Source organism: Coffea arabica, chromosome 9e (genome assembly GCF_036785885.1).
Source record: "Coffea arabica cultivar ET-39 chromosome 9e, Coffea Arabica ET-39 HiFi, whole genome shotgun sequence".
NCBI lineage: Eukaryota > Viridiplantae > Streptophyta > Magnoliopsida > Gentianales > Rubiaceae > Coffea > Coffea arabica.
The window spans coordinates 4340889-4359922 of NC_092327.1; the positions used below are offsets into that span (position 1 = coordinate 4340889).

Sequence of the window (19034 nt, forward strand, 5' to 3'; positions counted from 1 at the left end):
AGGAATCTTATGATAAAAATAAGCAGCTAAAACAGAAAATTGTCTTTCTCATTCAAAATAATACAAGTCTTTTTCAACAAAATAAACAACTAAAGGCTGACAATGAGTGCCTTGTAAGAGCCGGATTTGATGTTCAAAATGAACTTGATAGAAAGACAAGTGTTTGTGAAATGCTAAAGGAAAGACATGCTGATTTGAATAAAAGGATGGACAATTTGGATGAGACTTTAAAAGCTAGAAAACAAGATTATCTCAAAAAGAACATGTCAACCACCTTTCTTACTGCTCATGAAAGAACATTAGCACACAACAAAAATGCACATGATTTCACAACATATAGAAGGAGTGGATTGAGATTTATCAAACCATTACATGTTAAAGACTCTTCCATTATGTGTAATTTTTGCTGTCAAAGAGGGCATTTGAAAGGAAATTGTTATGTGAAAAGAAATCTGAACAGAGGAATGAGATGCATGTGGTTAGTTAGACACAATTCTAACTATTGTGGACACCACACTTTTTACTAAGCAAGTGTTAAATGATTTTCTTATTGTGCAAATATATGTAGATGATATTATTTTTTGCGCTACTAATGAATATCTATGCAAGGATTTTTCCACTTTTATGCAAAGTGAATTTGAAATGAGTATGATGGGAGAATTAAATTTCTTCCTTGGACTTCAAATACATCAAGCACTAGAGGGAATTTTTATAAATCAAGCAAAATACACCAAGAAATTGCTGAAAAATTTGGCATGGAGGACTCAAAGCAAGTTGGAACTCCAATGTGCACTTCTACAAAACTTGACAAAGATGAAGAAGGTAAACATGTGGATGAAAAGCACTATAGAGGTATGATTGGAAGCCTACTCTATTTAACCGCAAGTAGACCCGATATTATGTTTGCTGTTTGCTTGTGTGCTAGATTTCAATCATGTCCAAAAGAATCACATTTGAATGCTGTTAAAAGGATTTTAGGTATTTGAAAGATACATTAGACTATGGTCTTTGGTATGTTAGATCTTGTGAATTTGCTCTATATGGATATTCGGATGCTGATTTTGGTGGTTGTCGTGTGGACAGAAAAAGTACTAGTGGAACTTGTCACTTTCTTGGTAATTGCTTAGTTTCTTGGTTCAGCAAAAAATAAAATGCAATTTCTTTGTCCACAACCGAAGCGGAATATATTGCCGCTAGTGCATGTTGTGCTCAACTTTTATGGATGAAGCATACCTTGAATGATTTTGGATTGTTATATGACTGCATGCCTATATTCTGTGATAATACTAGTGCTATCAATTTGACCAAAAATCCAATTCAGCATTCTAGAACAAAACATATAGATATAAAACACCACTTTATTCGCGATCTTGTTCAAAAAGGTGAAGTTTGTGTGAATTATGTTTGTTCTATAGATCAAATTGCTGATATTTTTACAAAAGCTTTGCCATTGGATCAATTCATTCATCTAAGATCAAAACTAGGGATAATCGAAAAATCATCTTAAAATTTTTTTTTTCTGTTCAAAGCTTTCGGACGTCCGAAAGCAGATGAACGGACGTCCGATAATGTTCTTCAGCTATTTTCCCAGAAAGCACCTGTTCGGACGAAACTGGCGGACGCACGACTTCGTTCGGCCGTCCGACAGTGCAACGGTACACTTTTTAAAGTGACTTCCCTCCTCATTTGCTTCAGAACTCTCCTCTTCTCTTCTCAATTAGACGGAAACCTCTATCCTTCTCACACTCAATTCGTGCTTTTCTGAAGCACTCATTCCAAAATTGACTCAACCAAAAACTTCTCCTGATCATTGCAAGTTCAATTTTCGGATCTTTTCACCAAATCTCATCACATTTCGAAAGTTCCCAAATTTTCCTCAAAACCCTACTTTCTCATAACCGCTCTGCTCAATCATCTTCAAGGCTTCTTTAACCCAAAATTCTTGTGTGATTCACTCCCATACTACTGTGTGCATCATTAGCATCATACATCTCACACATTTCACACAATGGTGAAACTAAGAGGAGGAAAGGTGACTGCCGGACGCAAACACACACTCAGGGATGAAGATGCTGATTCTCCTAGGGCCAAAAGATCATCCAAACGTGTCAAAAAAGGGGCAGTAAAGGCTCAAATTTCCCAGCCTTCCGCTCAGCCAGAATTCGGACAAGGAACTTCTTCTCAACCGACCTCCAAATCAACCACTGTCTCCCCATTCTTTGATGACGCTGCCAAAGAAAAACACTCCTGGATATCCCAAAAAGGTTTCATTCCTCAACGTACCGTAAATCCCTCTGAGTTTCGCAAAATAGGTTTAGAGTCCATTCTGCGTCTCTTTGAATTTCAGAAATGGTCACATATCATTTCCATGCCTAACGTTTATTACCCTGAAATGCTATATCAATTCTTTGCCAATCTTAGGAAAGGCACTGATCACACTGAAATTATGTCCAGGGTAAATGGGGTAGATTTAGTGTTTGATCCTGAGATTGTGAATGCTGTTTTAAATACTGTTATTGAACCAGGATGCAAAAGTAAAATTGCCAATTTCTTTTCTTATGAAGAGCATCCCACTGCTGATAATCACTTTGATAGTGCTAAGATCATGTCTTATTTTTAAAAGAAGTTTTCTGCCCCTGCTGATGCAAAACTGAATGACCTTGCTCCTATGAATCTAATTGCTTTCTCAATCATTTCAAATTTGCTTGTACCTACTGATGGTCATAGGACAGATGCCAATAAAATGGAGCTGTATCTTTTTTATTATTTTCGAGAAAAAATTCGCATTGACTTTGGCTTTGTCATGTGCAAGTTTTTACTTCGCTTCACCACTGATTCTCGTAGAAAACTGTCTTATGGAAAATTTCTTCAGAAGATCTTTGAGTTTTACAAAGTACCCATCCTTGGTGTTTGTCCCAAAGAAACGTTTTCTTCTGCCTTTACTAAGGCTTATTTTGAGCGCAAGAATCTTGTCTTTAGAGATAATTTGTGGGCTTATAAGGGGGCTATGTCTAATGAACCTAGATCTAAGGCTGCACATGATCCCCTTCACATTCTATCCTCTGTTGCACTGACTTCTATTCATCCTAGGAAGATTGCCACTAAGGCATCTTATTCTTCAAATTCTGAAGTGGTTGTGCTCTTTCGTGATCTTAAACAACATGTTCTACTTCTTGAACATGGTCTCATGCTCACCATGTCATCTGAGCAACAAGCAGACTTTCTGGATAAAAAGAGTCTTCTCTTTTCCCCACCTGTGGTTGAGGAAGTTCCTCATGGCAAAGAGCCACGCTCTAATGATCCAAGTTCATCAGTTCCTATTCGCTCAATGAGTCCTACTCCCATCGATCTCACCTCTACTCCGGTGGCACCTCATGATCCTTCCACATCTGACAAAGGCAAGAAACTAGTTGGTGAACATGCTGAAGATGATGAAGACACTGAGGAGGAGGATCTCTCTCAGTATCTGCTTACTCGAAGGACGCCTGGGTCCACTTAGTTTACCATTTAGGATCTCTAGCCATATTAGGATCATTTGCATTCTGTTTGACTATTTTCTATTTGCTAGGTGTTAGATGGTTGTCTTGATTTTTTTTGTTGTTTTCTTTGATTCTGGTGCTTGTAATGTTCAAAACTGGATATGTGGATGTAATGGTGCTTGTAATGTTTTGTGATGCTCGTAAGCTATTTTGTTAAGAATGTTTAGTCCTTTTTTATGTTACTGATTCTTGACATGTCTCTTTACTTTTGTGATTCTTGACATGTCTCATTACTTTTGACTTTTGTGATGACAAAAAGGGGGAGAAAAGATATGAATTGACTGGATATGTGGATAAATCTGTGAAGTAGCCAAGTGAGGGGGAGTTTTTCAATTGCTTAACTATTTTTGGATGAATCAGTGAATAAACTACTTAATTAAGTGAGGGGGAGTTTTTCAATTGCTTAACTATTTTTGGATGATTGAATAAATCTGTGAAGTAGCCAAGTGAGGGGGAGTTTTTCAATTTTTGTTCTTCGATTGACTGAGAAAGGGAGAGCCTATTTGTAATCATCAAATTTCATTTCAAATCATTGTTTTGTCATCATCAAAAAGGGGGAGAATGTTATTCTTGATTTTGATGATCACAAAAGCACTTTGAAATGTTTATCTAATTCTCTTCAAATATAAGTGTTTTGCTCTTTAGAGAATCAGGTACAAAGGTGTCAAGGAAAGAAAATCAACCAAAAGAAGAAGCAAAAACAGAGCACTCATGTCGGACGTCCGAAAGGAAGCTGTAGGACGTCCGAAAGGATGAACAACATCAAGAGGGAAACTCCTTCGGACGCTCGTGAGGAAGCATCGGACGTCCGGGAGGATCGGACGCACTTTTCGGACGCATATCGATCGCGTTGGACGTCCGAAAAATTTCGCAAAGTTTTGATGACTCTCTGGACGACATTCGGACGCAGATGCTTTCGGACGATAAAATCCCATCGGGCGTCCGAACGATAACTTGGTGAGTTTCGGACGATGGGATCGGACGATGATTAATCTGTCGGACGTCCGACAGCCCCAACGGCTAGCTGACTCTTCATCTGCCTTCTATCCGTTGGAAGCATTAGTGAAGCCCATTTTTGGTCCCCTTCAAATACAAACGATTCTGAACGAGAAAGTAACTTTTGCACACTTTGACTACAAGATCTAAAGAGAAATTTTAGCTAGAAAATAGTCTCCCAAGCAAGATTTGTTCTCCTAGTTGTGTGAAGTTCTTGTAAGCTCTTCTCTTGTGTTTGAAATTTTCAATAGTGTAGCTTTGTTGAGGGTTATCTGAGTGATAGTAAAACTTCCTAGCTTGACTAAGTGAGGCTTGGGGCAAGGAGGAAGTGATACCTCCATTGTACATTGAGTTGATTATTGTTCATCAAAGAGAAGGTGCTCATCTTTGTGATTGGTCTTCAAGTTTGAGGAAAGCTTGGTAGACAATCGGTTTGATACTCTATCTTATTCTTTTTGTTTAATAAAATTCTCATTGCTTATATATATCCTTATTTCTGATTAACATTGTTCTATTCTTTAAAATTACTTGATTGATCTCTACTAGAAAAGAAGGTAAATTTTTATTCAGTAAAAAGTGCATAAACTCAATTAAGTTTTTAATCAACCTAATTCACCCCCCTCTTAGGTTGTCTCTGGGCCTTACAACTTAAGGTGCAATGAACCACAAAAATCAAGGAGAAACCTCCACTCCAAATCCGGTCAACCAAGAGAAAACAAAATAGTCCATTATTTCACATGCAACTCCAACTTCTATCCTTTCCTTATAGCTAACTCAAACAACATTCCAAGAGTTATTTTTAACTTTACAAGGATTCAAAACATGTTAATACATCAAGAAAACCATAAAAAAAACTTAAACAATTAATCAAACACATGGCATGCTAACCAACCAACCCTACTACCACTTGTTTAGTTCAAAAAATTTAACCACAAATAACATCTATACAACTCCTAGTTTGCCATCAAAACTTCAAACACTTGATATAACACAAGAACGCTAAGATTTAAGGGTCATATACCTCTCTTATGTGAAGCTTGAATCACCAAAACCAAAGCTCCAAGCTTGAATCATACACTAGAGTTGAAGGTTGTTCACTCAACTAACTCAAGTCCTTCACTTTTGATTTTTGCTCAAGATCAAGCTAGGGTTTAAAAAGCATGAAAATGGAGTTTTCTTCTCTTCTCTTGGAAGTTAAGAGGGCCGGCCATCCTAAGGAGAAAATGGAGCCAAATTTGGTTTAAATTCTTCTAACTTCTTTGGTCAAAAAAAGTTGAATGGTTAGGGTTTTGCCACTAGTCTCAATCTTGGCCATTCTCCCTCTAAACTTTGCCAAATAAGGTTTCTACCCTCCAAATGTTTCCAATGTCTAAAATAACACCCCTAACTATCACATAAAGTCCCAACCACAATAAAAAAGATATTTGGTCATAGTATATATAGTGCAATAAAATAATACCAAGTCAAGGAAATGTTATAATTCTTGTAAAAAGGCAATCAAATGCAATGCAGGGAAATGTTATAATTGATTAAATCTTAGGGCAAGGCAAGTAACTTAGGAGAATTTATATTTTTAAGTGAGGGCTCTCACAAGATGACTCAATAAGAACAATAGTGGTTGTTCATATAAGCAAGACTCTCAAGGTGGGGACATCAGTTATGCGCACATATTTTTATCTCAATCTTTTTAAATCCACATATGGTAGGAGCATACCTATAGTTGCCCTTACTCTCCCCCTCCTTTCTCCTTGCAACATGCAAACAAAAAGTAAAAAAATATTATTAAGTTTGTGCCATATTCAACTTTCCTTAAGTTTTATATATTCAAGTAAAATTTGGCCAATCTAGGATAAATGCATCTAGTTTGCACAGGTTCTAAGATAGTCTCAACTAATCTATGGTCCTTTTTAGCTTACAACAAAATTTCATCAAGTTTCTCGAGGAAAATGGCCATTTTTGTGACGACCCCACCTCTCCCCTAGGGCGTACCCAAGGGTTTGGTGGACCGCCTGCCCAACTCTCGCCAGGACTCACTAACTTATTCAATCAACTCTCAAGAGCAAGTAAAGATGTGCCAATCAAACTTAACATATATACAAACATTAACACAAATATACAATTCTCAAGGTTAAGTACAAAAAATTCAGGATCCAACCAACTACTAATACTATCACTATTACACAACAAAAGTTCTAGTCAAAAGTTTAGTCTTCCTCTAATCACCCGTCCTTGCTCAAGAACCCTGTAAGGAAAACAAAAACTAAGGAATGAGCTAAAGCTCAGTGAGGTTCCCATACACATAACCAAGCAATTGAAACAAGGACATTATTCATTTAATAACAATCAATCGACAAAACATTCACAACATAGAAACAATGAGAACACACTCATTAAAAGGATACATGCTGATGTAGAACCCTTCGTTCAATCATTCATTCAGCTAGTCATTCTCCTTCATTCAATCATTCATTTCTTCCCTTATAACTTCAACATTTCAATTCATTCATTTCATTTCTCGTCACTAGCTAATTTACTGGCCAGTTCTCCACCAAATTTTGTGGTCATACACGAGTATACCAAACATTATTTTAGGGTCACCAGTCGCCCGACCGAGTCCATTTCTGACTCGAGTTGACTGGCAACAAAGGTCAAGGGCCCAATTCAGCCAATGCGGTACCATACAGTCCACATAGCTTACATTCATGCACAAGTAATGCTCAATCAGTTAATCAGTTAAAAATTTACTTTCACTTATGTCAAGTGCGATAAAGTACACACTTAACCATTGAAAATCCATTTAACAATCATTGGAAGGTATTTAGCACTCAATCGAATATTCACAACAAGTACACATTCATTTAATACACAAACATGCAAGAAACACTCACCCTAAACAGGTCAAAATTCAGTTCAAGGCCGGCACCTTAGCCACTCTCAAAATCTGCAGTCAAATATTGTCCACAAAGAGCCAATCATACACGAGTGCAAGCTGCATACTTATGTTTCTATATCAAAGGAAAAAAGCCTGAAAAGTATAGTAAGTCATATAGGCAAGGTGCACGCATAATTTGTAAAAGAAAATGATCAAAACGGTTAAGTTCAAAGCCAATATGTGCAACTAAAAATCATGTTTTGAATACTTGTTTAGAATGTTAGAAATTAGGTTTAGAACACTTGAGAATTACATGTTAAGTTGGACCAAGGAAACGGAAAACAAGAGAAAGGCAACGAGAAACAATGAAGATGGCAGCTTCGCCATCTTTTGGAGTTTTGATCACAACTGAAGCTACACTTATCGGATTGAGGCAAAGTTTATGGTGTTTCGAAGCTAAGACATAGACCTACATTTTCTATGAAGACATAAATACCCAATTCTCGCATTTTCAGGGTAAAAAATGGACGGTCAAAAGCACATGAAAAACAGGTCAGGAAAATTAGAGTTTTTGCACAGTTAGGAGTGCTCTAGCCAAATCATAAGCTAAAATGATCCAATTGATCTGAAATTTTGTAGGTAGAAAGCTAACTCAAATCCCTATAACTTTCATGTTTTGTCTAAAAGCTGATTCAGTCTAAAACATGAGAAATTTGCAGCCCAAGTTGATTCCAAAAACAGAGCAGAACTGAAATTCAAGTAAGAAATTCACTTATTGAAGTTGTAAACATGCATATCAAAACTCAACCACCTTTCTAATATGATTGGACAACCTGTATCAAAGTTACAAACTTAACAAAGGCTGAAATCTCACTTCTTAAACACATGAAATGGACGGTCAGAAACACATGAAAAACAGGTCAGGAAAATTAGAGTTTTTCCGCAGTCAGGAGTGCTCTAGCCAAATCATAAGCAAAAATGATCCAATTGATCTGAAAATTTTCAGGTAGGAAGTTAACTCAAATCTCTATAACTTTCATGTTTTGTCCAAAAGCTGATTCAGTCTAAAACATGGAGAAATTTACAACCCAAGTTGATTCCAAAAACAGGGCAGAACTGAAATTCAAGTAAGAAATTCACTTATTGAAGTTGTAAACATGCATATCAAAGTTGAACCACCTTTCTAATATGATTGGACAACCTATATCAAAGTTACAAACTTAACAAAGGCTGAAATCTCACTTCTTAAGCTAAAATTTGCCTATAACTATCACTACTTGCGATTAAAAGGTAGAAATTCCACCTTAACACTAAACTAGCTTCTACTAATCATATAAATGGCCAATCAAAGATGAAATAACTTATATAAAATATGAAAAATATCAATAAAACTGAAATCTATCATCCCCAACCCTAAAATTGCAAGAATCTCGATAAAATCAATCAAAATCAAGTTATCCAACAACATTTAAAGAACAAAAGGAGCTTCTAATGATTATACCTTCCAACACCTTGAAAAGAAGCAAAGCAAACCCTTTTCTTCTCAAAACACTTCATCCTTAGCTTGCTATCACCTTGGATGCAAAGTTAATCGGGGTAGATTTTGGTAATTGGAAGAAATCTCTCAAGATTTGGTGAAGGAAATCAAAGGAAAAATGGAGTTTTCTCTCTTGGTTTTGCTCTTCTTGAGGTTTGGCCACCTTGAGAAAGAATGAAGGGTTATTTTGCTCCAAATGAAGTGATAAAGATGAAGACTTAAGTGCTCCAAGACTAAATGAAAACGCGACACGTGGCACTACTTTGACTAATGCTTATCTCTTGATCTTTCTTCTTAGTTTCTAATCACTTATCTATGTGATGTTCCTCTAATTCACTCTTAACACTTCTAGGTATATATTCCTTGGTATATAACATCTGTTCATATCCACTAAATTTAATACACACTTACTAGTGAGCCACACCACCAAAATGTGCTATAACGAAACACGCACCATAATATAAAAACAAACAATTAAAATTTAACTCAACCATAAAAATACCTTAGAAATTAAAGGATTTAAACTAGAGTAAGTCAAAATATTATTTAACGCACGCAAAATGAGAAAAGAATTTAATTTTTTTTCAAAATCTCTCAAATTTGGTCCCTAATCTTTAGAGTTTAGGACAATTTAGTCCTTTATCTATCACCATGACTATTTTAGTTCCTTATCTTTACTATAAAAGCCAATCTAGACCCTCTAACAAAAAATAGAAAATTTCTAATGACCATTAGAAATGATCATTTTGCTTCATTATCATTTGAGTCATATTCAAATTAATCCCTTACATGTCATCGCATACCTAGTGGTATGTGTAAGAGCTTTTTTTTTATTTTGCTTTTTTTTTAAAATTTTAGAGGTTGATCTATATTGCACAAAATTGGCTCCATTAGGGTTCCTTAACTTTCCATCATAAGTCATATATTGACTTTATGTTGTTAAAATGAGTGTCTGAATTGTAAAAAGGACAAAATTGGATACAACTTTGAAGATAATGGACCAAAATGGTCTTTTTAATAGTGCACATACATTGCATTTGACTAATTTTATTAGAAACTTTCTATTTTCCATTAGTAATGCTAGATTAGCTTTTTTCTTTCTTTCTTCCTTTTTTAAAGATAAGGGACTAAAATAGTCTTAGTGACATATAAGGAATAAAATGGCCAAGATAAGGGACCAATATGGCAATTTTTCCTTCTATCTTGTAAAAATGATCACCTTTCATCTTTCTAGGGTCTAGTCTAGCTTTTGTATATAGTCAATTAATTGTATGAATTCATTGACAGAAAAATAAATACCAATTTTATATTATAAATGTAGAGATCATTGTCAATTTTCTTATAAGATTATACATTATTTGGCCATTTTTTATCTTTGATTTTATCTTTTTTGATTGGGATCGGGGAAAGTGGGGTTTAAATGTAAGAAGGATATTTTTACTGCCACCAGAATGGAAACATGTAGTTTATATTTTTATAAGTCATAGCACTAAATGAAACAGAAATCCATATTCATCATTCATGAGAAATTTTGTAAAAGAAGGACGAAATGAGATGAGACCCAGATAAATTAGTTGGATACTAATGTCCTTCTGTTTGAGTCCAATGGATAAATAAGTTACGGGCTTTTTGTTTGAGTGTGTATAAGAAATTTGGAATCACTTTATTTTCTAACTATAAGAGATTAAAATGGTCTAAAAAGTGGCGTCTGTGACGACCCCACTTCCCTCTAGGGCGTACTCCAGGGTTTAGCGGACCGCCTGCCCAACTTTCGTCAGGACTCGCTCCCTCACTTCAATAAAACGGGTTACAACTACAAAAGTAAATGAAACAGCAGTTCCCAAACTTAGGATGTACATTTATACCCAGTTCTATTTCAAACATTCATACATATCCCAATATAACGAAAGATTCAAGTTCTAGATAACTTTCAACCCTAATCGAGCACTAGCGCAAGTACAATTACAAAAGTCAAAACTAGATGACACCAGCCTATACTAGCCTTACGCCTATGCTCGTATCACCTGTAAGGAAACAAAACTAATAGGATGAGTCAAAACTCAATGAGATTCCAAAACATTATGCAAACCCAAGTAGCGAGTTGACCATTGTATAAAATTTAAAATATCAAAGTAGGCATGGCCACGGTTCCAGAACCGCCAGTTCTGGTTCTTCAAAGAGGTAGAACCAGAACCGCACCATATAAGATGGTTCTAGTTCTGGTTCCAGAACCGCCGGTTCTGGTCCTTTAAAGAGGTAGGACCAGAACCGCATAGTTCTGATTTTGGTTCCTTATGGTTCTGGTTCTGGTTTCCGGTTTCGTATGGTTGTATACAATTTTATTTAATTCCTTATCCTTACCAATTTTAATACGAATATAACAATATATTTAAATTTTCAAATAAAATGTAAAAAAATAAATACAAAATAAAGATCGTATTTTAATTTTATTATTATTCTACAAAGTAAGAAGTAATAAATAGATAATATAAATTTTATGAAAAGTACATTATATTGTCAAATTAAAAAATACATTACACTATTAAATAGTTGTCATGTGTTGACTTTTTTGAGTTGGACAATCATCAATGTTGAAGATTCCATTTGAAGAAATATTGCAAAAAATATTTTTTTGCTTGCTTGATTTTGAAGATGAGCTACTACCATCAAAACTTGTCATTTGATAGCAAATAAGCAAAAAAAAAATAAAATTGTAAGTAATAATTTAATACTTACAAATTATAATGATAGATATTAGATGAATAGAAAAAATTGAATAATTAATAAAATATATAGAAAGTCCATAAAATTTAAACTTAAAACCTATTAAACACAACTATTTTTTTTTTAATTATCTCACTACTTATATTAATTATTTTTAATTATTTTTAACGGTTCTGGAACCGACGGTTCTGGTTCTGGTTCTATTTTTTAAAGAACCAGAACCGGAACCTTTATCCAAGGTTTTACTGTGACAGCCCCACCTTCCCCTAAGGCGAACCAAAGGGGTTAGCGGACTGCCTGCCCAACTCTCGCCAGGACTAACGGTTCAGTTCAGAGAAACGCGCGTAAACAAGTCAAAATCCCAAAATAAAAAAAATGAAATCGGAGCCAGTCATGAATAGTAACCGACCCGTCAGAACCCAACCAAATATCAAGCAAACATTCACATCTTGAAATTTAGCATTTACAAACCAAAGTGGCATGCAAAAGTATTCAAAAGTGGATACATGTATGGTTTGCCAAATCAAAAGAGAAACGGTCCTAAAAGTACATTTAGGGTTTCAATCTAGGAGTTATACAAAAGATATGTCCATCTAGCTCAATTCGGCAACCAACTATCAATTGCAGTCCAAAAGTATTTATTTTCCTGTAAGGAAAACAAAAGGAATAGGGTGAGCTTACGCCCAGTGAGATAATACCACTCAAGCAGCAAAGTTCACATAAGCATAAAGCTTTTCATTCCAATTGATCAAAAGTAAGCAAAGGCACACATCAAAAGTGGTGATAAAAGGATACCGGCGGCTCTCAAGAGCCATTTTCCTCGTTTGCATTCTTGATCGAACCTCATTGACTCTCCGTCAATGTTTCAAAGTATCCAACCGTAGACTCCACTTTACTTCCATTCCTTCCACCCAACATACCCCTACCGGGCCCGAACTCCAAACACTTGCAATGTGGTATTACTCGAGTATACCGGAATCAAGAGTCTCTCATACTACAAGATTCCATATAACAGTCCCCAAGGTTCATTAATTGGCACGACCAAACCCTCGCCGGCTCCATTCAATCAACTACCAATGGGGTTGAGCTCAATGGTAACAATCATGGTCGTTGGATACTCGTCCAAACGATACCAAGTCAAGTACTTTCATTTCATGTAACATTCCAATAACATTCCAATTAAGTGAGAGTGATCAAGTACACCCTCACTTAAATCAATATCGAAGGTGCAATAAACATTCAACACATCCAGTTCAAATATCAAAGCCATAGAGTAACACACAAGTGAGTAGAACACTCACCAAGCTTGAAAATGATATTTCATACACCTCCGTCAAAGGAGCGTCGTGAACCACCGTCACGCCCTAAAACATGCAAACAAGTACAATGAGACTCGATAACGAGTCATAAACCAATGCCAAATACTACCAAAATAGGGTTCCATAAGCATACATAAGCATGAGAGGAAACCAGAAAAATCCGGAAATGGAGTTAAGTGTTAACCCAAAAAAAAACAATTTTTGATATCATTTTGCGGTTTTGGCACCAAAGGCACTACGATTATCGGATGAAGGTGAAAGATACACCGTTTCGAAGCTAAGAGATAGGGATACAATGTTACAGAAGGTCACTCAGCCCAGTTTCGAGTGAAACCAGGTCAAAAATGCAATCTACTACACCAGAACCGCAAAAACAGGTTCACAAATCGTATTCTGGTGCAAACATCATAAATCAGGCTACCTAAGTCCAAATCCAGTAATTCCAAAACCATCTGAAAGCTAAGATACAAGGATACATTTCATCAGAAGACCTCAACAACTAATTCCGAAGCATTCCCAACCAAATTAACCAATTACATACGCAACTATCAAAATCGGGTAAAACCAGGGCAGCAAGGGTAATTCCTTCTTTTCTCAAGCTACGCTACTCCGATTGACCTGAAATTTTACAGGGATCTCTAAAATATCATTCCCTACAACTTTCATGTTTTAACCCAAAGCCAATTCGGCCTCTAACTATGAGCTATAGTGCCAGGCAGAATGAAGAACAATGAAACCCTAACTTTCCAATTTTCTTTCCAAAACAGAAATTACTTGCAATTAACCACTTTTTCCACCTTCTAGCTTCCTTAAATATCATTTCCAATCATCATACATGACCACATAATCATATTCATATGAAAACAGAAAAATCCCCAATAATTATAAAACTTCACCAATTCAACCAAAAATCAAGATATAATCCATAAAATTGCATCTTATACCACCACCAATCATGAATTTAACATCATTAGAGGGAGGAGAGGGGTTCCTTCACAACTCACCTTAGCAACACAAGAGAGAGAGCAACTAGTCACCTTAGCTTTCCAAACAACTTCACCAATCACCTCACCAACACTAATTGAAGAGGTTTTATGGAACAAAAGCAAGTTTAAGTGGTTGATTTGGTAGATTTAAGCAAGATTGAAGCCAAAAACTTGAAGAGTTTTCTTTCTTTTGTTGCTTGAAGAGGTCGGCCAAGATGAAGGAGAAAATGGTGAATTTTTGGTAGTTTTTGTTTGATTTATTTGGTCAAATGGTAAGAAAATGAATAGTAGTCATAAAGCAAAATCCACTCATAAGGTGACACTTGTCACTTCATAAATGCATCTATATCTCTTTGTTTCCTTTCACATCAATCCATATAGCAACCTCTAATTATCTCATAACACCCGATAATTTAAACCCAGTATCCAAAACTTAACCTAGTTGGCCGAATTTTTCCGAACTTTCCGCACTAGCGGGTCCCACGTCCGGTATACGCTCTTAATTTCTCAAAAACTATTCGATACTAGAAAAATCATCTAAAAACTATATCTGCTCCTTAAAAGTATCTAGAAATTTTCCTAATCACGAAAATGCAGAAAACAAGCCATTGGATATAATAAAACCTAGGAAATGGAAAAAAAATACGGGTTCTCACATCTACCACGGTTTTGGTTCCATGGTTTTGGATCCGGTTCTGGTCCGGTACCAAACAGTCCGGTTCCCGGTTCTAAATGAAACTATGGCCATGCCTATATCAAATTAGCGAGCATAAGAGCTCATAAAAATGAGCAATAACACTTCAAATAGCAAATTATTAGATATCCAACATTTTCGGATAAAAGGATACAATCTACTCTCGGGAGCAAGTTCCGTGGCCATTTGTTCAAAATCTGTTGACACTCCATCAACCATGGAATTATAACAAGTCCAGTAGAGCATAACTTAACTCCAATCTCCAGCAACCATTCAAACCCCCTACCGGGCCCGAACTCCAAGATAAATACTGGTGGTAATACTCAAGAATACCAATTAGTCGAGAAGATAACACTCTACTCGACAGAACAGGAGTGTGAGAACCCGTTTTGCCCTAATATTTTCCTAGGGTTTTTCCCCCCTTAAATTTCATGTTTTCTGCATTTTCTGGCCTAGGAATATTTTCTTGGTGGATTTCATGAGCAGTTATAGTTTTTTTAGATGATTTTTCTAGTATTGGAGAGTTTTTAGAAAATTAAGACTAGATATTGGACGTGGGACCCACTAGTGCGAAAAGTTCGGGAAAATTCGGCCAATACGGTTAAGTTTCGGAGACTGTGGAAAATTTATCGGGTGTTAAGAGATAAGTAGTATGTGTGAAGTGATTGATGTGAGAGAGAAAAGAATGATAAGAATGCATTTAATGAGGTGACAAGTGTCACATAAGTATTGGTTTGACCTTAAGAAATACTATTCACATTTTTTGACCTTTGACCCAACTTGGTTATATATCTTCAAAAATCACAAAAATGCACCCATTTTCACTCTTGATGGCCGAACCTCTCAAGCTCAAAGAAGGAAGGAAATTCTTCAACTTTTAGCTTCCATTTCACTCAATCTTCCACAACTAATCACCTAGAATAGATTCTACTCCATAAAATTCTTCCTTCTAGTGATAGTAAGTTGTTTGGTGAACTTTGTTTGAAGGACTAAGGTGCACAACATCTTCCTCTCTCTTGGTTCTTGGTAAGTGAAGCTTGAAACACCCTACTACACCTAATGATGCTTATGTTGTGCTTATTAGTGATAAGAGTGCTGAAATTTCTGGTTTTTATCTTGATTTGAAGAGTTTTGGTGAAGTTTTTATTTTATTGGGAATTTTTCTGGTTTAATATGAATGGGATGTTGTGGCCTTGTATGATGAATGGTAATGGCTGATAATGACTCTATGAGGTGTATTGGATAGGAAAATGTAATCAATTTTGGATTTGGATGGAAAATGGAAAGTTAGGGTTCATATTATTCCCAATTCTGTCCGAAATTTTAGGTCATAGCTAGAGGCCGAATTGGACTTTACTCAAAACATGAAAGTTGTAGGTATTGGTGAGTATGAAGTGCCTACAAAATTTCAGGGCATTTGGAGTAGTATAGAGAGAGTTATGCCGTTTTTACTGTTGCTGTTTTTGGTGAACAGAATGTGCGGAACTGCGATAGTAATTGCCTGTTTTGACTGGATTTGGTTTGGATTTTTAAGTTGGTGTCTTCTGATGAAATGTAGCTGGATATCTTAGCTAACTTATGCCTTTGGAATTTCGGCATTTGGACCTGTGTAGGCTGAGATTGACGTATTACAGTTTTGTGTGATTTGGGAACCTGCAATTTCGGTTCTGGTTTGGTATTTGGCACTTTTGACCTAGTTGTGCTAGGATTTGGACTGAGAGGCCTTCTACATTGTTGTAGCCCTGTTTCATAGCTTCGAAACGGTGGGTCTTACACCCCCAACCGATAATTGTAGTGAGAGTTGTGCCATTACCGCATTATGACGTCAAAACCGGTTTTCTTATCAAGGCCAACATTAAAGCCTTTCTTAATTTCTGGTTTGCTTTCATGCTAGTATATGTTTATAAAACCCTATTGGGGTTGTGAATTGGTGTTGTTTATGGCTCGGTATGGTTTCTTGTTTTATGATATTGTGAGCTATGGAACGGCTCTTGACATGAAATGCTTATATGTGTGTTGTTGGGTTGTGATTGAAGAAAAATAATGAAGCCTTATGGCTGGAGAATTTGGTAAACACAAAGGGCATGCTGCCCGCATTTTTACTCGAAATTTAGAAAACTATATTCTCGACTTGAGTAAAGGTTACGTATTTAACACTTGAATTTCCATGCATGAAACCCTATTGGGTTATAATTGGCTTGGCTTTGTGACTCGTTATCGAGTCTTATGGTAATTGTTCACTTGTTCTAGGAGGAAACGGTGGTGCACGACGTTCGTTTAACGACGGTGCATGAAACATCATTTTCTCACTTGGTGAGTATACTACTCACCTACTTGTTATAATGTGGCTTTGTGCTATGTGTATTTGATGCCTTGAAGGCTTACTTGGTTATTGGGAATGATTGAGGTGAGGGTGTACTTGATCGCCCTCACCCCTTGTGATTTTATTCATGACTATTAATTGTTTTACTGAAAGACTGCACTGGATATATGAGATACTGCATTCCATTCATGGAAACTGATTTGGTGTCGTTGGACGAGTATCCAATGGCTTTACTGCATTTATGAGCTCAACCCCGTATGGTAGTTAATTGGATCGAGCCGGCGAGGGCTTGGTCGTGAAAATTATCATGCCACGGGGACTGTACTGGGGAACCTTGTGGTAATGAGACCCTTGGTTCCGGTAAACTCGAGTATTACCAAAATGACTGAATGGAGTGCGGGCCCGGTTGGGGTATGTTGGGTGGAAGGAATGGAAGTGAAGTGAGGTCTACGGTTTGGTACTTTTAACATTGACGGAGGGTCAATGAGTGTGGATCAAGAATGTAAGCATGGAAATGGGCTCTTGAGAGCCGACCGTATCCTTTCACTGAATTGCTTTACTTCGAAATTGTATACTTGACTTGAATAGTTATGCTTATGTGATCTTAACTGCTATTGTGATAGTTGCTCACTGAGCTTTAGCTCACACCGTTCCATTTGTTTTCCTTACAGGAAAATGAACACTTTTGGAAAAGATTGTAATAGTTGAATGACAAGTTGAGCTCATGTACATGTATTTTGAATAGCTCCTTGAGGGTGAAACCCTAAGTGTTTTGTTTCCTCCAATGTTTGGTTTGTAATTGGTTATTGTACATGTATGGATTAGTTGGATATTTTGGTATGCCGATTTGGCTTGGAATGTTGGATTTCAATGTATATATGCTTGGTTGATGTTTGGCTGAACTTTGAATCGATTTGGATTTCAAACGGCAAAAGGAAAATTTTGAACGAAAAGTCACTGGACTGAATCCGGCCAGGAATCCGGCCAGAAACTGGCCGGATTGCCGGCCGGATTGCGGAGGGTTTTGGAGAACATTTTGGATTGCTCTCGGCCTAGTATCCGGCCGGATTATGACGTGGCCTGCACTATTCATCTTCGGCAAATTTTTTCATTTTTTTTTATTTTGACTCTTTTGACTTGTTTACGTGCAATGGGATGTTCCGGAACGTTATAGATCGACGTAAACTGTACCGTAGTCCTGGCGAGAGCTGGGCAGGCAGTCCGCTAACCCCTTTGGTTCGCCTTAGGGGAAAGTGGGGCTGTCACAAGGAGACCTATGGTTCGTTATCTAATCGACTAGGCCCTTGCCAGCTCGACTCAATTAACTAGCTAGTGGGGTTTGGGTTCCCAAGCAATCAGTATAGTTGATGAGATAACATCTCCAATCGACTTAATCAAGATAAAAGTACGGAGACGGAATGAGAGGTACCTCCCACTCGGATTGAGTATGGTACATGCTGCTGCTCAGCACTTACAAATCAAGCACAAGTACAAACACAAGTATAGGTCAATCAAGTTCAAACAAGTACAAGATCATTCAAGAAAGGGAGAATGAGTGCGAATAAGGGCACACTCGCCTAACCCTGACCAAGTCACAAATAATGCCTAACATGTCACATTTCCAAGCATTTCAATTATTTCAAGTCAATATCCAGGTCACATGCAAATCAAGTTACTTGTACATGCATGAATGAAATATCAAGTGTTTAGTTGAGTTAGGTCAAGTGCGATAAAATACACACTTGCCTATGAAATGTCAAAGCAAGTGTTTAGTAAATTCTAGCAACAATGAGCAGGGAACATGCAGTTGGAACACTCACCAATGATTTACTGCTTTCCAAAACCAAGTTCAGGTTCAACTCCCTGGTTAGAGTCAAAATATGTGATAAAATATTGTATAGCAACTTGAAATCAATTAGGGTTTCGAAATATAAGAGTTTCGCTTAAAAAAATCAAGTAAATGGAACTCATTTAAGTAGTACTCATTTTACTTATCAAACCCTAGAAAATTCATGCTCGCTCTTTTAGTTTCGATAAAGAAGTG

At 36.7% G+C, this 19034-nt stretch overlaps 1 long non-coding RNA gene across 1 annotated transcript; it reads left to right on the plus strand.

The window, feature by feature from the left end:
* The first annotated feature begins 15508 nt into the window (after window positions 1-15508).
* On the plus strand, window positions 15509-17880 carry LOC113710205 (uncharacterized). Its single transcript, XR_003452809.2, has 3 exons — window positions 15509-15693; window positions 16918-16980; window positions 17662-17880. It is a non-coding gene; the product is annotated as an uncharacterized lncRNA (long non-coding RNA).
* Window positions 17881-19034: the final 1154 nt, after the last annotated feature.